Consider the following 22930-nt stretch of genomic DNA (forward strand, 5'->3'; position numbering starts at 1 on the left):
TTTTGCGAGCCATCTAAAGTACTCAAATTCAAATACACAGAAAGTAGGATGGCAGTTACCCGGGGCGGGGGAGCAGGAAGCAGGGAGTTGTTTTGTAATGGATATAGAGCTTTGTATGATGAAAGAAGTCTATAGATCAGCTGCATAACAATGTGAATATACTTTCACTACTGAGTTGTACACTTAAAAAGAGGATGGTAAATTTTAAGTTATTCCTATTTTACCATAAGACTCTTGAGTCCCTCGGACTACAAGGAGATCAAACCAGTCAATCCTAAAGGAAATCAACCCTGAATATTCGTTGGAAGGACTGACACTCAAGTTGAAGCTCCAATATTTTGGCCACCTAATGCAAAGAGCTGACTAATTAGAAAAGACCCTGATGCTGGGAAAGGTTGAAGGCAGGAAGGGAAGGGGATGACAGAGGATGAGATGGTTGGATGGCATCACTGACTCAATGGACATGAGTTTGAGCCAGCTCCAGGAGATGGCGAAGAACAGGGAAGCCTGGCATGCTGCAGTCCATGGGGTCAGAGTCAGACTCGACTGAGCAACTGAACAACAATAATTAAAAAATAACTTTAATTTCACCAGTCGTAACTTTAGAGTGAAATAATATAATACTCTGAACCACTTATGCTGACTAAAAAAATTCAAAAAGCTCCCATTGTTCTTTAGTGTTTATACCGCCATGTGGTTATCTTCTAAGATAATAAATGCAGATGCATTCATTTACGCTCTCATACTTTCAGCGGGTGGGGAAGTTATTTAGAGCCAAATGCTCTCTGAACCTTAGTCAGGTCTGTTTCAAGGAAGCAGAGTATCTTGAACCATTCTGGGGATGGGTCTTGATTAAAGTCTTCACTGTTTAAGTCTCCAGTAAAGTTATTATGCCTTGTAAAGATGTTCATAGCTCTAAGACTGAGAAAGCCTCTAATGAGGGTTTCTTGCCCCAGCCCTGATGCAGGATCATAGTCTATTCAGTCTAAAAATAAGGAACAAATCAGTGGCTCCCATCTAACCTGAATTCAGAAAAAACAAAGGCCTCTACAAGCTGGTAGCCAACTGCTCTCCAAACATGCCCTCCCATGGATATCACGAACTCCATGATATCAACCTCAGTGAAGTCAGTTAGAATAGCAAACATCCATGAAATTTGTATTATTTCTAGTCACTCAAAAAGTTTATCATCATTAATAAGTCCACGAAAAGCCAATCAACAATAAATCAGATTGTACAATGAAAAATGAAGAACTCTTTCAAGGCTCACTGTTGGCATTTATTAACTTGGATATAACCACCTCTCTGAATCTGATAGGTTTGTTTTCTGTGAGTTTTCTGGACTAGTTTGCTATTAATAACTGCCCTTCCTGCCTCTAGCTGTATTTGAAACAATTCAATCTCGGGATCTTACAGAGCCATGAAAAGAGAAGAGTTCCTTCCAGGCCACCCACTCATCAGCAACTCATCTCCTCGGTCCTCTCACATTATAACAGCCAAACAGTAGTGTAGCCATTATTATTATCCACATCATTATTATTAATTTCTCAGTCATATGCTAGGTTAGAGGAAGTGCTGGAGGAAGGAAAAGGAGGAGGAAAATGAGCAACTGTGACTGAAAATTAAACGTGTCTCCAGATGTCGAGAGCACAGTTACACAGCATCTTGAGAGGCAAGCCTGGTTTGGGACATGCCTCGTTTCTCAGGAGCATCCCTAATCCTTCAAGATCATTGTGAAAATTTTGTAAAATTTGGCCCATTAAGACATTTGCTGTCTCTGGACGAGCTTGCACTTGGACATATGATGTATGGGCACCATCTGCTAGCATGGGTTGTGTCAGTCCACAGTCTTAATTCCAAAGCAGCTCTTGGCAGAGGAAGAGAGTCAAGCTGCATTGTACTGCAGAGGATGTCATAACATCTCTTATCTGTGCAAGCTTTTAATAGGATTTGGTTTTATGAAAAGTAGAGAAGGGCCTCCGGACTCATTTTTTTCCCACCTTGATGCTGCAGAGGAAGTGGTGAATCTGGTCAAGAACAACAAGTATAGGCAGGTCTGATTTAGCCTAAAAATCTCAAGTACATCTTAACAGTCATCCCTTGATTCATTTGAATTCAATGAAGCAGCTGAGAACTGCCAGCAGCCAGCAGATTCTAATCTGTTACTACTCCACCTTACAAACAAAAATCAATATTGACATTGTAGATAATGAACTAGTGCTAGCCTTAGCTTCATTTACAGAGAGAGAAGAAAGAGAAAAGATGGTACTCTACCACCAGCACAGGCATTCTCACAAGGCACTTAGACCTTGACTGTGAGAAACCTAGAACTCCTATGCCATCAGTTATTAGGTTCCCAGACTGACTCAAAGTCTCTTCCAACCTAGTAGAACAAGACAGCCCAAGGTTGATACGATTAACACACGACAGCTTCACCCTCTGCACCCACTGCACAGACTTTTACACCTACTATGAGGAAGGTCCACCTGGGAAGAGGGCCACATCCCTGAAGGAAAAAGGGGTTCAGAAGCATCAATGTGATGAGAATTTTGCTTTATAGATTGCTGGATGGTTCTGGTAATGAAATCCAAATGCAGCAACTCTTTCAAAACCAGGTCACACCTTTGGCACAACTACATGAGGCCTACGGAGGTTTATAAAAGATAATCCCGATGCCATCCATGGGGGGCGGGGTGGGGAGATCGCAAGGAGACAACAGATGTCATATGATGACATCTATATGAAAGTTCAAAACAAAACCACCCTGAAGGAATGAAAACGCAGGACAGATATGCCCAGATCAGATGGTGCTAAATAGAATAAAGAAGGAATTTTTTTTCAGCAGAGAAACCATGTTATGTGACTTAGGAGGAAGTGATGTGAACAAAATAATCTGCCGGATGTGGAACAGCAGCATATGGAAAGGCACTGGGATGAAAACAAGTCAATCAAGATAGAACGAGACAGTTGCTGAACGACTGGGTCGGCTGCAGCTGAAGGGCTGTTCTAGAGGCATGGCAGGAAGATTAATATTTGATTTCAGAGGCAGGGAATCAATTGCTCAACGCCTCTGAAGCCTAAGTGCTTGGATTTATATTTAAATCTTAGGAAACAGAACCACTGTAGGTTCTTGGGAAGTCTGCAACCTGGATGTAAAATAGTTTTGTTCAGGTGAGTGCCTGGAACCTGGAAGACTGTGGTGCTGAAAATCCAGGAGGATGAGCAGAGGGTAGTGACTGTGGTCACAAAAGAGCACATTTTTCAAGAGGTCATCAGGTCAAAGGTTATCAAGGGGGTGAATCTGACAAAGAGTAAATGAAGTTCCTTATTCAGTTTTCATCTGTGCAACCAGGAGATCCAACCAGTCTATCCTAAAGGAGATCAGTCCCGGGTGTTCACTGAAAGGACTGATGTTGAAGCTGAAACTCCAATACTTTGGCCATCGGATGTGAAGAGCTGACTGACCTGAAAAGACCCTGATGCTGGGAGGGATTGGGGGCAGGAGGAGAAGGGGATGACAGAGGATGAGATGGCTGGATGGCATCACCGACTCAATGGACATGGGTTTGGATGGACTCCGGGAGTTGGTGATGGACAGGGAGGCCTGGCGTGCTGCGATTCATGGGGTCGCAAAGAGTCGGACACGACTGAGCGACTGAACTGAACTGAACTGAACCGATTTATTTATGGCCACACTGTATGGCTTGTGGGATCTTAGTTCCCTGACCAGGGACTGAACTCAGGCCCTCGGCAGTGAAAGTTCAAGAGTTCTAACCCCTGGACTGCCAGGGAACTCTCACAACCATTTAAAGTCTGAGATTATTTCCAAATGAAAAACAACAACAAAAGCAGCTTCCTAACTACTGTTTGGCTTTCGGTCTGTTGTCATATATTGCGCCTTCCCTCTGTCCATGGGCCCTTCCTATAAGAGTTATCAAGCTCAGTTACAGGAGGGAGCCCGAGTTTTAATACTCTTTGAATTTTTAAAACTTTATTTTGAAATAATTATAGACTCTCAGGAAGTTGCATAAGAGAAGTCCTGTATACATTTCACCAATCATTCCTTGTATTTTAAAATCAAACTTTTTTTAAAGTGATTTTTTGATCATGCCGTTAGGCGTGCAGGATCTTGGGTTCCTCACTACGGACCAAACCTCCACCCCCTGCAGTGGAAGCACAGAGTCTTAACCACTGGACCACCAGGTCAAACCTTAAAGGCAAATTTCAAAGGGTCAGGAAGTCAAGTTTTAACCACAGACCACGAGTTCATCCCTGTAAGAAAAACGTACTCCAATGGGCAGAGTGAAACTTCTGCTTTTAAGGACTTTCTAATAGTCTTGCTTAAGGTCTTCAATGGTCAACTTTAGGAAGACATCATCAGTAGATACTTCCCAAGTACAGGAACAGCCAATTCACTCGAAAGTTCAAAAGGCCAACAAAGAATCAAGAAACAAATCAATGAAACAATTTTGGTCACCAAATTTCATCATTAAAATATAACATGGGATGATGTCAAGGGCATGTTGAGACAAACCCTCTATTATACTGGCACATAATCAGCAAAAAGTTCTCTGAAACCAATTCTGCAGTAACTATTAAGTACCTCAATAATGTTCACACCTACACACACCAGGCAAAAAAAGGACTGGAGGGGGATTAATGCTAGTTTTCTCCATGTAACAGGCTTATCAGTAATTTTTATTTTCTACTTTTTAGGTATTTCCAAATCCTATTAATTAGGTAATTCCAAATACTTTCATAATCTCAGGGGGGGATTACATGTATTAAGTGTATGTAAATTTTTATAATAAAACATTAATTTCAGAATATCTAATTGTATTAATACTAGCCACTCATCCCCTACACCTTACCCATGAGAAAACTAAGACACAGAAAGATTCATTTTAATAAAATGAGTCACATCATATGTATGAATGTAATCTGTTTTTATACTCAAGAAGTAACCTAGCATCTGGAAAGTAATCTAGAATCTGGGAATCTGCAAGACCTTTGTGTTCAGTTCTACTAACTTGGTAGGAATCTGACCCTCAAGCAAATTTATTTGCTCTAACCAAGCCTCCATTTCTCCATTTGCAAAATGGGAATGACAAAAGACAATTCAGAAGATTAAACAGAACAAGTTATACAAAGTACTGAACATGGTTCCTGGTACAGAGCAAGCATTTCTAAAATGTTAACTGTTTGTATGTAAGTATTTCCTCAAGGCAATAGATTCTTTCACACACAACTTAAGTTTTATGAAATGAATATAACGGAACCATTTCAACACGGGCTACAATTTTTTTTGCTATTACACACATGCTGTAATACATTTGATGCTATCCTTACCTGTGGCAGCTTCTCCAATTATTTCCTTGTGTGTGTGTGTGTGTTTGCTCAGACATGCCCAACTCTTTGTTACTGTATGGACTGTAGCCTGTCAGGCTTCTCTGCTCATGGAATCTTCCAGGCAAAAATACTGCAGCGGGTTGCCATTTCCTTCTCCAGGGGATCTTCCTTACCCAGGGATCAAACCTGCATCTCCTGTGTTGGCACATGGGTTCTTTACCTGGGGAATCCCAGGGACGGGGGAGCCTGGTGGGCTGCCGTCTATGGGGTCACACAGAATCGTACACGACTGAAGCAACTTAGCAGCAGTCCTGTGATACGAGCCGGCCCTGAAGTCCACCCCGCAGTGTGAGATTTTGACAACTGCTCAGTTGGTAGTGGAATCAGTCACTGAAAACGCAGACCAAGGGAAGCCATGAGGCAGCAAGGCTAGGAGCCCTGAGGAGGACCAAAACCTTCAAATGACAGTGACGGGGCTCGCGCCCTTCACCTCCTAGGACCTTGGGTTCTTTCGCTGTGAACCAGGGGCAAGGGGAGAGAGTGTCCTCCATTGTGTTTAAGGAATTTTCCAGAAAGCTCTAAATTTTATTAGTCTATGAGTCTATAATTCAATTTCCATGGAAAAGAACCTCCTTAGAGTCCTACTTTTTCATTTTGCACCAGAGAAATTCTTGGCCAGTGCTCAAGCTAAGTACACTTGGACTAATGTGCCTAAGGCAATTAAGTCCAAATACTTCTCTAATAATATTGCAACAGTTCATCTCACAATAACAAACACTTCTAGACCTTCCGGACTTGTCTTGCTTAGCCCAGCTGTAGAAACATCCCTTATCTCTGGTTTCAGGTGGAGAGTGGGCTGAGTCCGCTAAGAATGTGATGCAGATTAGCAGCACCTGGGTGTGCTGTGGCAACAGAGGCCATGTGTCAGTCTGGCTTCCTCAGGCATCCCTTATCCGTCCCACCCTCCACCTCCGCATCCCCAATGCCACACTGCACAAAAGGGCTGCCTCTGCGCCAGCTGTGCTAAGGACAATTCCCATCAGGCTCTCTACCCCACCACTTCCTGTTCTTACTTGGCACAGACGTCCCTTCCAGCGCAACCTCTTGGCTCCTCCCTCCTGTGGATTCATCCCACACCAGCTCCACGTTCCCACTGTCCTCATTTCTACAGTGCCCTGCAGAGACCCCCAGGGACACAACTCTCTGCTTCTCTCACAAAATACCATCCGCCTTCTATTCTGCCTGGCTTTTTTTCTCAATGAAGAGGAGCCCAAAGTAAGAGAAGGGCTGGCCTCGTTTTCAAGGCCAAACTACCATCTGTACTTTCAGAACAAACCACCATCTGCACCTTCAGAACAAACCACCATCTGCACCACCCTCTTTAAATCATCAGCACTGCTCTCTCTGCCTGTGAGACATCCACACCAGGGGCTCCTGCTGCCAGGGATCTCGACCCCAGCCAGGGAGGGTATGGAGCTGGGAGGCTTGGGGGCATTGCGGACATGGCTGCTGCAGACCCCAGCCAGGAGGCTGCTGTGGCATGCAGACCTGCCCTATGTCCTTGCTGTTTCCAGGAAATTCCTGAATGAGTGCACTGATTTCCTAGTCAGACCCCCCACTGGTGTGGTTCCAGGCCTTGTCTCCCATCCAGGCCTCCAATTTTGTCTCCCTCCTTTCTCTGTCTGGGCACATGGCCTTGCCCCCAACTCACCAGGAAGGCAGTATGAGTTGCTATCTTGTCTCCCATATCCATCTATCCACACCAATCACTATTCCCATTCCCTGGAGAGAGATTCTTCTACCCATTCTTATCTCTTCTCCACCGACACACAGACTCTATCTGGGACCAAAGAAGTCTAATTCTAAACCCAAGGGACCCATCTCATTCCTGCCTACCCCACCCTCGCCCACTAAGTCCCTCCCATCCATCAAGGAACCACTGCTCTTCCAACCGAGGCCCCAGTCAAGAGTCTTCTCTTCTTTACCCTCCAAATCTCTTCTCTTCAGTTCTCCAAGTCCTGCAGACTCCCACCTCATACCTCAGCATTTCTTTCTGACTTCACCCCCTGCCCCAGTCTCCAGCCTACATGGCATTCAGCTACCAGACTAGTCTTCTTTAAAATACCTCTCTCATCATGTCACCATTTTGCTCAAAATCCTATCACGTTTCTGTGTCTCATCTAATCTCGTTGGCCTTCAGGACCCAATATGCCCCAGCCCCTCTGTCTGCTGCTGCTACTGCTGCTAAGTCACTTCAGTTGTGTCCGACTCTGTGTGACCCCATAGACGGCAGCCTACCAGGCTCCACCGTCCCTGGGATTCTCCAGGCAAGAACACTGGAGTGGGTTGCCATTTCCTTCTCCAATGCATGAAAGTGAAAAGTGAAAGTGAAGTCGCTCAGTTGTGTCCGACCCTCAGTGACCCCATGGACTGCAGCCTATCAGGCTTCTCCATCCATGGAATTTTCCAGGCAGTACTGGAGTGGGGTGCCATTGCCTTCTCCGCCCCTCTGTCTACTCAACCTTATTTCCAGTTACTGTAAAGTGTTCCCAGTACTCTGGTTGGGTGTAGGAGGCACTGGCTCACATGCAAACCATCCTCCTTCCACCTCCACTTCTGAAGCACCCCTTACTAGACACGCCTTCCCCTCTCTCCTCTGACTTGTCAAATCCTAGCATAGTCCATGAAAGCAGTGATACCTGAACTGAACCCCTACTTCCTTCTGGACAGCTCTAGTCCCTCAGGTGACCTCCTACAACATTTACACCACCAAAATAACCAAAGAAAGTGAATCCTCAACCAAAAGGAAACCGAGTTCCAAAAGTTCATCAGTAAATCAAATGCCTAAAATTCCAAATCCATTTATCCTGAAGGAAAAAAAATGGGAAATAGGTTCATAGGCCCACAAAATTTACGCAGTCCACAATATAACCTCTATGGTACAAGTTTTCCAAACTGTGCAGAACCACTATTTATAATTCACTCAAAAGGCTGAAGGCAAAAGGAGAAGGGGAGTGGCAGAGAATGAGATGTTAGATAGCATCACCAACTCAATGGACATGAGTTTGAGCAAACTCTGGGAGATGGTGGAGGACAGAGGAGCCTGGTGTGCTGCAGTTCACGAGGTCACAACGAGTCAGATATGACTTAGCAACTGAACAAAAGAAAAACACATTCTGAGCTCAGATAATGTCAGGACCCTAGAATGAGGGCCATGGTCCAGTAAAAGGCAATTTTAGAGACTAGGACGCCAAAGGCCCAGGGGGTAAATCCAGACACTTTTTACCTCTCTGACCCAAGAAGTCTTCTAGAGTCTGAACTCCAGTTTCCAATCCCGCCCAAGGACATGAGTGCTTTAATTCATGTGTGAAGTTTTCTCATTCAACAGAAGCAAGCTCCTGGGAAAGTACGGAGGAACTGGGCCTGCGGGCCCCAGACACACAGGAGTCCAGGTGACAGAGGAACACCTCCTCCCGGGACCGCGGCGGGCAGGAGGGACCGCGGCCGGCAGGAGGGACCGCGGCCGGCAGGAGGGACCGCGGCCGGCAGGAGGGACCGCGGCCGGCAGGAGGGACCGCTGCAAGGACTCCCAAGCACTGCCACAGGAAACGGCAGCGGGGAGAATGTGGGAAACTTGTTATCGTGTCTGCAGACTGGAGCAGGGCACACAGATAATGTCTAATTTTAGCATGTGTAGGAATCTGGTGGCCGCTCTCTGGGGGACTAGGTTTTAAGGTCAGGGGGAAAGAAGCTATATATAGCCAAAATCACCCCAAAAGCAAATGCCCAACATGGATGGGAGCATCTCCGGGGCTCCTGCTTGCCGGCAGCGTTTACTTCGTATTGTTTTAATATTAAGCCTCTGTGACTCGAGTACACATTAACAGAAGTATTTGTTGTGAGGATTAAGGTGGAAAGTGGTTAGTTTTCTGAAGTGAGCTGAGAACTGGATGAGCCCCGTGGAGCACAGAAAAACCTGGCTGAGAGCTCTGGTACTGAAGAGACCCAGCTTCTGGATCTCTGGCCCACTGCTTCCTGCCAGCATGTGACTGTGGACAAGTCACTGCAAAAAGCCTCTTTTTTCTCGTATGTAAATAAAATGGTGATAATAGTGCCTGCCTCACAGGAGCTGCTGGGAAAATTAAGAAATAACATTCAAGGGACTTCCCTGGTGATTCAGTGGTTAAGACTCTGTGCTTCCAATGCACAGAGTAGGTTCGATTTCAGGTCAGGGAACTAAGATCCCTTATGAGGTGCCACTAAAAAATTAAAAAAACAAACATACACAAAAAGAAAAGAACATTCAGCATATGTAAGTTATTATTCTCAGCATCCCAGCAAGCATGAGCACATCTTTTTCACCCACACAGACTTGGCCAGAGTTGACCCCACCAGCCATGGTACCAAAGATCAAACAGACAGACTTCTCAATCACTTGAGCTAGACTGTCTGGTGTGACCTCAGGTTTATTTCAGGCAGCTGTGACCATTAAGAATGACAAACATAGGAGCAAAGCAGAAAACTGGGAAGGTCTATACATTATAATGAAAAATGAAAAAGCAGAATTTGGTATGATGTGTATACATCAAACACATCTACGCAAAAAGTACATACAACCAACAGGATCCCGGGAGGCTACGGAGACTAAGTATTAATAGTCAGTGCTTCGCTGTAAATTATCTTCGCTTTTAGTGCAAAGCTGGTTAAAAGGGTCATTTTTAAAATGAGGGCACTAAATGAGACCTGCTGTTTTACTAACCTTTTTTTCTGTCTCTTCCCCAGGCTGGCCACAAGATTCTAACAGATGATGTTTAACAGTAATTGATCGATTCCATGTACTATTGTTCCATTTCAACACGGATCCAAATTTTACCCAACAATCCACATTTACAAAGGGCTCATAATAATATTATGAAATCAAATCACTGCTACAGGTGAGATAATGATAAGCACAGCTAAGTAAACAAGAAACAATTGGTTGCTTAATTTGGATAGTAAGGGCACTCGTATTCAAGGTCAATCTCATTCTAAAGGTATTGAGCATGTTCAGTTTGGGGAATGATGCCTGATGCCAGCTCTAGTAACAATGTCTAAAGTCAGACCAATCCTGTCTCACAAATTCCTATTATGTCATTCACAGCCAATCAGAACTTGGCACTGGCATGAAACCATACAGACTTGCAATTCCCAACAAAAGCAAGGAAACTTGATGTTCTGGGTAGCTTGTGTGTCCTCTTCCTGGGTAAAGGTGTAGATTCTGTGAAGCCTTCTGAAATGCTAAACATGGTGCCCTGGCTCCTGTGGCTCCTTTGCAGATCCAGGTTGGAATCATCAGCCTCAGTCAGTCCAGCTCCGAGCAGCAGCCCGTGGTGGGACAACTGACCAGCCAGCCCTAAGCACCTTCTTAATCCCAGCTCTCAAAGGGCAGATGCACCTTGGGGTGGGGCAGAGGGGAGCTGTGCCAGAGAATCCTAGGAAACATGAGCACGCAGATGACTCAGCCATTCCTCCCCATCTTGGGGTCTAGCGCAATGGAAGAGGGAATGGAAGACATTTAATTTGAAAAAATCCCCCTAAGTATGCATGCGCCCCCGCCCCAACCCCAGTATCTACCATGGAATTGAGACTCACTGGTCTAAATCAACTCAGAATATCAGGAATGCATTACATATACTTAAATACACACACACGTACATACATTCACCAGAAACTGAGTTGGAGAGAGACACAGTATCAGCTATTCCTGGGCACCAGGAACTTGTTAATCCAGTCTACACAGAATGTGTCACCATAGGGGCAGGTTGCTTTGTAAGAGATTACTGCTGTGTATCAACATGAAAGAAAAAAAAGGCCAAGCTCCACCAAGATTACTTCAGATATTTTCAATGAGGACTCACAGGTGGGCCCACTGCTTCCGCAGGCACGGGACACGATCAGACTGAGTTCTGCTCCTGATCTTTAACTCACCTGCCTTCACTTCCTGGGGCTGGTCCCCCCCTCCCCAACCCCCATCCCCACCCCTACCCCAGACCCCACAGTCGGGGCCTCCGGAGCTGTGCATTCCTGAATATCTGACCCTAAAGGCCTGAAACAGGACAGAAGACAAAAGACAAGCAGAATGAAAAAGAAACTTGGATGCACCAAGTAACAGGAGAAACAAGGCTGCTTCTCAGCCAATCAAGGAGAATAAGCGCAAGAAGCATTTCATAGCCAGAAACACGAGTACATGGAATCACAGTCTAATCTAATTCTGGAGCACTTTAAACCTGACGGCCACACTGGGGCTCCATTTGACGTTTCAAAGAACTGAACGCTATAAAGTTGTGATCTTGATATTTTCCTCTTCACAGGTCCAATAATTGCCCAACAGCAGTGTCCAGCCCTTTCCCAGATGATAAGTGCTGAGTTCGTTGTTGGGTTTTTCCTTCTAGCTTATGTGGGTCCTCAGATAGTCCTCTCGGCCAAAGCGAAATGCCAAAACAGGAGCAGAACTTTCTGGCCATTCTCGAGCGACTAGGATCCCATCAAATCCCACTCAGATAACCCAACACCTAAAAGTGCGCTGCCTGGGCCAGCTGAGGCTCCCTGGAAAGAACCTCCACTCAGGAGAAGCCTCACTGGGTCGGGGTTTTCTGATCCATTAAATGAGGGTCATGATGGAGAAACCCTCCCCCTCAGATTGTTGGGAGAAAGAATAAATAGGCTAGCCCTTCATAAACTGCAAACTTTGGGCACATTAATTAATTAACCACACTGCACTCTCCCCCTGGATACAACCAACGTAATATCACCACTTGTTCCCAAAATAAGCTGTTTGGCTGATATTCTACTTAAAGATGTATCATGGTTATTCTTCTCTCGAGAAAATTCAGGGTTTTTTCACCTCCAAAAGCTTTCTGACAGTCATTTACATTTCCATAATAAAGAGCATCATTTATGCATAGAACAGTATTTGCCCCAGGCATCTAAAAAGCAGGAGAGTTATTTCTGGGAGGAAAGGAGGGCCATGAGCTACAGAGATCCAAGAGAGACACGAACCTGAGTCAATACCAACAGCTCCCTTTTACATGGCTCTAAATACCATACCAACAATACCTCATTTACGTCTGACGACCCACTGAGGTAGGTACTGATACTATTTCCACGATTTACAGGTGAAGGAAAAGACCAGAAGTGGTTTCCAAGATAACAAAGCTACTTATTAGCAGAGCTAGGACTCCAAGGCCATGTTCTTCACCACTGTACCATACTGCCTCCCTCAGCTTTTTGCAGAGACCAGTTGATCCCGGGTCAACAGCAGCTTTCCACAGGTGCTCCGAGCTTCAAGAAAGAGTTCCATCCGGTCCATGTTCACTGAGCGCTGGCTCTAGACCAAGCTCAAGAGCGTCACCCTATCTGTCCAGGGAGTATCCACCCCAGGCTGTGTCTAAAGACAACTCAGGAAAGCGCTGAAAAGTGCTTAAAAACAAAACACTGCAATAATGCACAGAATGGGCTATAAAATATTCTACTGTTCTAGGTTCTGCAAAGCCTGTCTGGGATGACAATTAACTCATTAAGGACATATGCTCCAGGGTGGACAGATTTTCCTATGGCATAACAAACCTCTTTACAGCAGAAAACAACCAAGCAGGCCACAAGAGCTTAACACACATGGGCAACCAAGGCTTCTATGCGTGCTAACAGGAACACAGTCCTTACAAATGGCAAGCATGTAAGGACTATAGAGAAATGCGGCGATATGCAAATAGAATCCTGATAAATGAGGGGGACGATGCAAACTAGTAACGACACCGTGTGTGTGTCAGTCGCCTCAGTCATGTCCGACTCTTTGTAACCCCAGGGACTGTAGCCTGCCAGCCTCCTCTGTCCATGGGGTTTCTCAGGCAAGAATACTGGAGTGGGTTGCCATTCCCTTCTCCAAGGGATCTTCCCTACCCAGGGATCAAACTCAGATCTCCTGCATTGTAGGCAGACTCTTTACTGCTGGAGCCACTAGGGAAGCCCCACACTGAAAAAGCAATGCTTAAAAAATGTATGTTTGAAATGCTACAGTGATATAGAGTTTAACTCTCTTCTATGGAGAAAAAACACAGATACACACACACACACATATACATACACATTACATATGTACATAGATGTGGGTGTGTAACTGTGTTTAAAGTCTGTCACAAATATTTTAAAGTCTATTAACCCTCCAGGTACCTGAAACAGCAGCTCTTCTCAATGCGGCACTCCCAGGCCAGCTCACAACACCCAGCCCAGCATAGACTCAGCTGGGCCACTGGCTCAGATGCTGGGCAAAGTGACGGAGGCGATACTGAAGAAGAGGACGGTGGTGCGGAGTTACAAAGGGAAGAAGGGAGCAAGGGGCAGGTGGCCTCTGGCAGGGGAGGCAGGCACCGGGTAGGGTGGGAAGAACCTGAGTTTCCAATTCAGACTGTGTGCAAACCCTAGCTCGGCCCCTCACCAGCTACATGACCTCAGCCAGGTTACATGATCGTTCTGAGCTTCAGTTTTTCATCTATGAAGTGGGAAAAATAAAGTCGACCTCAGAGCATCTGTGTGGGGAAGAAAAGCGTTCTACACTAGCTCCTGTACAGGCTTCTCTTCACATGGCCAGACCCCTTCCTTCCCGACCAAAGTCAGTTTCCTTGTCTGCCAAGGGACGACAGTAACAACAGGATGTCTGAGGCCTAGTGGAAAGCTTTTGGCAACGGATCTGTCCATGGTGGCCCTAAACAAACACTGGTTGTCACTGTACCCTGGGCATGTGGGGTAACAGGAACAAATGCGGGCTTCATTAACCTGTCACATGAGACAAAATGTATCAAATGGTGGCAGCATCACTGGGGGGGCTTCCCAGATGGTGCTGGTGGTAAAGAACCCACCTGTCAATACCGGAGACATAAGAGACACAGGTTCAATCTCTGGGTCGCGAAGGTCCCCTGGAGTAGGGAATGGCAACCCTCTCCACTATTCTTCCCTGGAAAACCTCACAGACAGATGATCCTGGCGGGCTACAGTCCATGCAGTCACAACTGAAGCATCTTAGCACAGCATCACTGGCAGAAGCGTTGTTGCTGTTTACCTGCTAAGTCACGTTCGACTCTTTCTCGACCCCATGGACTGTATGTAGCCTGCCAGGCTCCTCTGTCCATGGGATTTTCCAGGCAAGCACACTGGAGGGGGTTGTCATTTCCTCCTCCAAGTGATCCTCCTGACCCAGGGACTGAACCCATGTCTCCTGCATTGGCAGGCAGATTCTTTACCACTGGGCCACCTGGGAAGCCCCGGTGGAAATATCAGTTCAGTTCAGTCGCTCAGTTGTGTCCGACTCCGTGCAGTCCCATGAATCGCAGCACGCCAGGCCTCCCTGTCCATCACCAACTCCCAGAGTTCACTCAAACTCATGTCCATCAAGTCGGTGATGCCATCCAGCCATCTCATCCTGTGTCATCCCCTTCTCCGCCTGCCCCCAATCCCTCCCAGCATCAGAGTCTCTTTTCCAATGAGTCAACTCTTCGCATGAGGTGGCCAAAGTATTAGTTTCAGCTTTAGCGTCATTCCTTCCAAAGATTTCCCAGGGCTGATCTCCTTCAGAATGGACTGGTTGGATCTCCTTGCAGTCCAAGGGACTCTCAAGAGTCTTCTCCAACACCACAGTTCAAAAGCATCAATTCTTCAGCGCTCAGCTTGCTTCACAGTCCAACTCTCACATCCATACATGACCACTGGAAAAACCATAGCCTTGACTAGACGGATCTTTGTTGGCAAAGTAGTATCTCTGTTTTTTAATATGCTATCTAGGTTGGTCATAACTTTCCTTCCAAGGAGTAAGCGTCTTTTAATTTCATGGTTGCAATCACCATGTGCAGTGATTTTGGAGCCCCCCAAAAAAAAGTCTGACACTGTTTCCGCATCTATTTCCTGTGGAGTGATGGGACCGGATGCCATGATCTTCATTTTCTGAATGTTGAGCTTTAAGCCAACTTTTTCACTCTCCTCTTTCACTTTCATCATGAGGCTTTTTAGTTCCTCTTCACTTTCTGCCATAAGGGTGGTGTCATCTGCATATCTGAGGTTATTGATATTTCTCCCAGCAATCTTAATTCCAGCTTGTGCTTCTTCCAGCCCAGCGTTTCTCATGATGTACTCTGCATATAAGTTTAATAAGCAGGGTGGCAATATACAGCCTTGACGTACTCCTTTTCCGATTTGGAACCAGTCTGTTGTTCCATGTCCAGTTCTACCTGTTGCTTCCTGACCTGCATATAGGTTTCTCAAGAGGCAGGTCAGGTGGTCTGGTATTCCCATCTCTTTCAGAATTTTCCACAGTTTTTTGTGATCCACACAGTCAAAGGCTTTGGCATAGTCAATAAAGCAGAAATAGATGTTTTTCTGGAACTCTCTTGCTTTTTCCATGATCCAGCAGATGTTGGCAATTTGATCTCTGGTTCCTCTGCCTTCTCTAAAACCAGCTTGAACATCTGGAAGCTCATGGTTCACGTATTGCTGAAGCCTGGCTTGGAGAATTTTGAGCATTACTTTACTAGCGCATGAGATGAGTGCAATTATGCGGTAGTTTGAGCATTCTTTGGCACTGCTTTTCTTTGGGATTGGAATGAAAACTGACCTTTTCCAGTCCTGTGGCCACTGCTGAGTTTTCCAAATTTGCTGGCATATTGAGTGAAGCACTTTAATAGCATCATCTTTCAGGATTTGAAATAGCTAAACTGGAATTCCATCACCTCCACTAGCTTTGTTTGTAGTGATGCTTTCTAAGGCCCACTTGACTTCACATTCCAGGATGTCTGGCTCTAGGTGAGTGATTACACCATTGTGATTATCTTGGTCATGAAGATCTTTTTTTGTACAGTTCTTCTGTGTATTCTTGCCACCTCTTCTTAATATCTTCTGCTTCTGTTAGGTCCATACCATTTCTGTCCTTTATCAAGCCCATCTTTGCGTGAAATATTCCCTTGGTAGCTCTAATTTTCTTGAAGAGATCTCTAGTCTTTCCTATTCTGTTGTTTTCCTCTATTTCTTTGCATTGATCGCTGAAGAAGGCTTTCTTATCTCTTCTTGCTATTCTTTGGAACTCTGCATTCAGATGCTTCTATCTTTCCTTTTCTCCTTTGCTTTTCGCTTCTCTTCTTTTCCCAGTTATTTGTAAGGCCTCCCCAGACAGCCATTTTGCTTTTTTGCATTTCTTTTCCATGGGGATGCTCTTGATCCCTGTCTCCCGTACAGTGTCATGAACCTCCGTCCATAGTTCACTGCTTCCTAAAAATTGTTTCATAATTTTGTGATTCAATGCTTAAAAATGATATCACGAAAAAACAGCCTTAGGCCAACAGCTACCATATTTCACCCTATAACCAGGCCCCCTGTGTCTGGGACTAAGGGCCAGCTCAGGTCATATTGTGTGGTGAACATCCTAAAGAAAGCAATCAGGTGTTTAGACCTCCTGAAGTGACAGGTGAAGAAGTCAGTTCATACATTTTATTTTTACTTTTTATTTATTTTTAAAATTTCCTAATTTTTCTTTTTTTAGTATAGTTGACACACAATACTATGTTAGTTTCAGGTATATAGCAATGATTAGACATTTAAGCACTTTATGAGATGACAGCCATGATAAGTCTAGTAAACTTTAATCCCCATAAAAAATAATTACGATATTACTGACTATATTCCTCATGTTGTATATTACATCCCCAAGACTTAATTTATTTGTCAACTGAAAGTCTGCACCACTCAATCATCGTCTCCCATTTTGCGCATCACACACTCCTTTCTCCTCTGGCAACCGCCAGTCAGTTTATTCTCTGTATCGGCTTCTGTTCTGTTTTGTTTGACTTGTTAGACTCCACGTAGAGGTGAGATCATATGGTATTCGTCTTTCTCTGACTCATCTCACTCAGCACAGAACACTCTAGATACATTTATGCTGTTGCAAATGTCAAGGTTTCACTCTTTTTTATGGTTGAGTAATATTCCTCTGTGTGTGTGTGTGTGTGTGTGTGTGTGTATCGATTACAAATATGTCCTCCCATTCAGTAGGCTGCCTTTTCATTTTGTTGACGGTTTCCTTTACTGTTCAAAATCTATAGATTTCATGCAATCCCTATCAAAATACCAATGACATTTTTTCACAGAACTAGAACAAAAAATCCTAAAATTCATATGGAAACACAAAAGATCCCAAATACCCGAAGCAATCTTGAGAAAGCAGAACAAAGCTGGATGTGTGGCATCCCCTGGTTTCAAACTGTGCTACAAAACTGTGACAGTCAAAATGGTATGGCACCGACACAAACACACACACACGAATCAACGGAACCGAACCAAGAGCTCAGCAAGAAACTAACACTTATATGGTCAATTAATGAACAACAAAGGAGGCAAGAATATACAATGGGGAAAACAGACAGCCTCTTCAACAAATGACGTTAGGAAATCTGGCCAGCTACATGCAGAAGAATGAAACTGGACCATTTTCTTCTACCAAATATAAAAATAAGCTTCAAATGGATTAAAGACTTTAATGTAAGACCTGAAATCATAAAACTTCTAGAAGAAAAAAAAGGCAACACACTCTTTGATATTATTCTTTTAGATTCATCTCCTTAGACAAAGGCAATAAAAGCAAAAATTAACAAACGGGTTCACACATTTTAAAGACTTCTGGGCACAGATAACATCAGAAAGCCAGGTACAGGGGCAGAGCTCCAGGCCAACTGGACAGCAAGCAGGGAGACGCTCAGTCTGCTTTGAACCTTGGCCAAGACGTCAGCAGCAACTTCATCTCTCCTGTTCTTGCCGCAAGAAAACTGACAGTAAGGAAAAGAGGGCACCAAACCAGATAAGGCTAGATCACCCCCTCAAAAGGCCACTGACGCCAAAGTCCTGACTCTTCAAAAGGTCCTTCAAAGTAATCACAGTCTCTACAGAGAAGCCTCACTGAATTCCACGGCCTCAAAGACAACTGTTACTCCCCCAAATTCGTGGCAGTAAAAATAATGGCAGGACTCATCTCAAATGCTTCCTCCTCAGGAGGACCTTCTTGACTACCCTCTCCAAGAACGTCTCCCAATCCCTTTATTCTCTTTATTTTTCAGAACACTATGCTATATGGCTACTTACTTCTTCCCCTTACAGAATACATCTCTATGTAGGCAGAAACGTGGTTTCTTTGCTGCTGTGACCCCAGTTTTGTCCAGAGCAGACACTTAAAATATTTACTGGTTGAATGAACGCATAAACACTATATATAATACCTAAGTAACTTGTTTATGTCCTTTTCAGAAAATTCCATACCGTAGAGAAGATAAACCTGTCATTTACAGTTGAGTATATTTTTAGAAACTGGGCATCAGGTTTTAGCTCCTGAATATAACATAACTGTTGTTATGAACAAGTGAGATCTAATTTAAAACCCAGATGCTCTTTACTCAGTAATACCCTTCCCAGGAACACAAGCCTTCCTAACTAAGGACTGTGGGCATGGTCCCTCTCACAGGACCACTCTGCACACTGTTTCTGCTCAGAAAATGCATTTCTTTTAGGAAACCTGGTTGTTGTTCAGCGACTAAGTTGGATCCAACTCTTTACGACCCCATGAACTGCAGCACACCAAGCTCCTCTGTCCCTCACTACCTCTTGGAGTTTGCTCAAATTCATGTCCATTGAGTTGATGATACTATCTAACCACCTCATCCTCTGCTGCCCCCTTCTCCTTGCCCTCAATCTTTCCCAGTGTCAGGGTCTTTTCCAATGACTCAGCTCTTCGCATTAGGTAGCCAAAGTATTGGAGCTTCAGCATCAGTCCTTCCAATGTATATTCAAGGCTGATTTCCTTTGGGATTGACTGATTTGATCGCCTTGCTGTCCAAGGGACTCTCATCAAGAGTCTTCTCTAGCATCACAGTTTGAAAGCATCAATTCTTTGGCACTCAGCCTTCTTTGTGATCCAACTCTCACATCTGTACATAACTACTGGAAAAACCATACTGTTGACTATACAGGCCTGGATGCTGTGTCAAAGTTGAGGATCCTTCAGGACAAGGGGGAATATTCTTGAGTGGTGCTGAGTTCTTAGACCCCAATGGCATAAATAAAGGCTCCTCTGCAAGTCACCATCCACTGAGGTGGCAGGAAGGGTCAGAAGTGGAAATTAAAGAAGTACTGCTAACAACAGGACTCCAGACCTGAGGCTCCAGGGTCTGCCCTTGGGTCAGAAGCACCTGACCCCCAGCTTGCCTCATACAGGAAGGCTGGTGGAATGCGCAACAGATGATCTGAAGCCAGGACACAAATGCAACAAATGCAGTTTTCTCAAGGCACTTTCTTAAACACATATATTCTCAAATGGGAGAACTCTGAAGTCATTTTGTGCCATAATAAAACAGGCAATGCCTCCTTTAAAACTAATATAACAAGCGATTTACCTAGCAAATTAAAAACCCACTGGGTCAAAGGCTGTATCTGTCTTTCCACTCTAAGGGAAAACACACATAGATAACTAGGGAAATAAATGCAGAGTCGGTGCTGCTTTTCTACATAATTTGCCCTTAGACAAAAAGAACCTTCTCCCCAAGGTCCCTAATGGGGAACTGGGCCCAGCTCTGCAGGGGAGGGGAGCTGCACCTTCCAGAAGCACTACTCTTGGGTCACATGGCTTTCTCAGAATGAGGCCTGGCTGCAGCTTCCAGCCCTGCTCAAACTTACTGTCCAACAACCCACAAGGTACATTTTCAAGCCACAGCCTGAACTCTCCAATGAAAAACGGTGTAACAGCAGCAAACTCCCTTCTAAAATTCTCTCCAAAAACTTGCCTCTTATTGTAAATCAAGGGTTTTTATGTCTACATGCAAAATTGATCTGTGTGTACATGTGTGGTTTTCTAGAGAGATCTCATGGGGTTCAGAGACTCAAAAGTGCATGGCCTAAAAACAGTTAAAGTACCACTTAAAGGGCAGCAGAAGTTTTTCCTTTGAGTTATTTTGGGAAACGAGTTTCCCTGATGGCTCAGCTGTATAGAATCTACCTGCAGTGCAGGAGACTCAAGAGATGTAGGTTCAATCCCTGGGCTGGGAAGATCCCCTGGAGAAGGAAATGGCAACCCACTCCAGTATTCTTGCCTGGGAAATCCCATGGACAGAGGAACCTGTTGGGTTATAGTCCATGAGGTTGCAAGGAGTCAGACACAATTAAGTAAGCATGTAAAGCTTCTCAGAGCCGCCGCCGGTTTCTAACGCCGCCGCTGGTTTCTAACAAGTTAGGACCTGCCTGGAGTCAAACACTTTTTCCCAGAAAGTATACTAGGAATCGGCAGTACTAGCTACCATACTTTTGTGGTGCAGATCCCCCACATTCCTGGGGATCCCAATGACAGGGCACCGGACCTCACAGCTATGACAGCCCCTGAAATCAAGATGGTGAGTCAGTGAGGTCTGCACTTAGGATGCTGATTCCTGAGTTTGCTTTAGACTCCTGGATGTTGACATTTTCCATTGCAAGCTGGTAACACGTCATAATAACTTACTGGGGTTTGTTTCTTTTTTTTTTTTTTTTTAACTCAGAAACACATTATTTTATCCACCTTCCTAAGCAATATCAAAATTAATGTTGAGTCTTCAATGCTTCAGTACATCACTCAAGATACAGGACACATCTCCATAGAAACTTTCCTCCCAGGCAAGCTTTATCTTCGACTGAGCATTTCTACATCAAAATGTAACCCTAAAGTCATCGTTTCCACTGGTCTCTGACCCTCTCAACATACTGTGTCCTAGACATTAAAGAATTTTCAACATTCTGTAAGAATTAATACTTGTACATTTGCCCTCCCATTAAAAAAATTTTTTTTAATTTTTGTTTTAATAAACTTGCTCTCTCTGAGGTTTTTCTAACATGGAAATTTAAATACACTACCGATTACATAAACTCTCCACTTCTGTCAATCCCAGATGCTGGACCTGCTGATCACACACCCTTTGTTTCTACAAGCCACGGAACAAAGTGACTTTGTTACTCTAAAATCTCATCGTAATTTCACGTGTACCCAGTTACCAATGTTCTTTCACACAAATGGCAATTTTTGGTCTTTATTCCAAAAATGTGACCAAACGTACAACGAAAGGCTGAAAATTACTGTTTTCTGCTTGTTCTCCTGGACTACCATCTCCCTCTAGCATTTCTTCCAAACCAAAAGGTACCACTGCATTTGGAAAATAATCAAGTTTTTAGAAAAAGGTACCTTTATGCTATTATTTCCAGAATGACTTAGATACACCAAAGGGGAAATTACAATCTGCTGAGAAAATTGTAAAATAATTTCTAATTCTATTTGCTATAATTTGACAATTCTATCTTATATAGTCTAGAAAATGTACCATTGTGAGATGTCTCAAAGCCATTATCTTAATTGAAATCTATTTAAATGGACTAGTCAGTTTCTTTTCAAGTCATATAGACCAGAGATCCTGCCTATTAAATCAAGGGGGGCGGCGGCGGGGGGGGTGGTATGCCTGTAAAGTACATGTTGCGAAAGGAGTAGAGATTTTAACCTCAAAATGCCTCAGCCATCTATCATGGCATATGTAAGCGGCGGTCTAGAGAGCTTCACATGCTGACATACACACGAAATGAAGTATTGAACAGTCCTCCTTTTTAAAAAATCGAAGTCAGGAAAAGCAGACACGTTCTGTTCATCAGGCAGGTTTTCACTCCCAAGTTTTTGTTTCCCACGTGTTTGACTGTTTTCTTTAAACAGTAAACAGACCTTTCACTTCTCTGCATTCACAGAAAGGTGGAACGGAGAATCCCAAACAGCTGGCTTGGGAATGCACTGCATTTTCTGGATAGCTTTCCATTAAAATGGGGCAGAGGCGGAGGGAGGTAAACTGACCGGGGTCCCAGGTACAATGGGGAGAAGGAAAACTTAGGGGCTGGTGAGAAATAATTCACCTTCGAGAAACAGAGCCAGGGCCATAACTTCCTCTGTATTTACAATCCACAGTGCTGACTCTTCGTTAATTTTAGATGAGTTTCACGGTAGGTTTTTTGTAATTACCAACAGCTTGCATTACTAGCCCAGGAGCTGGCTCTATCAATTAAGAGATCCGGTTTCCCAAGCAGAGCCTCCCAGATCACATGCCCACCTTCACATGAAGGTGTGTACTGCCGGGGAGCTACCGAATCCTCAGAAGCAGCAAGAGAAGACGACCTTCCTCCAAGACCCCTTTCCGGGCCAGATCCCTGACCCCCCAGAACTCTGGGAGAGAAATTCAGAGAGGGGAAGAAACTCAGACTACCAGAGGTAGCTGATGATCACCTTTGACTGTGAATGTAACAGGGTTCTGCTGTAACAACGCTCATGTCACCAGTGCTGTCATCTACTGGTCCGCCCCTGCAAGAACGGTCTTTTTTTTTTTTTTTTTTAATTTTTTGGCTGCACCGCATGACATGGGGGAATCTTAGTTCCCCAACCAGGATCAAACACAAGCCAAGCCCCTGGCAGTGGAAGCACACAGTCTCAACTGCTAGACCACCAAGCAAGTCCCAAGAACGG

At 44.5% G+C, this 22930-nt stretch overlaps 1 protein-coding gene across 1 annotated transcript in view; it reads right to left on the reverse strand.

Annotated features, from left to right (window-relative positions):
* TEX2 (testis expressed 2) overlaps positions 1-22930 on the reverse strand; it is a 112489-nt gene that overhangs the window by 74746 nt on the left and 14813 nt on the right. The window lies entirely within an intron of this gene.

Source organism: Ovis canadensis, chromosome 11 (assembly GCF_042477335.2).
Source record: "Ovis canadensis isolate MfBH-ARS-UI-01 breed Bighorn chromosome 11, ARS-UI_OviCan_v2, whole genome shotgun sequence".
NCBI classification, from domain to species: Eukaryota; Metazoa; Chordata; class Mammalia; order Artiodactyla; family Bovidae; genus Ovis; species Ovis canadensis.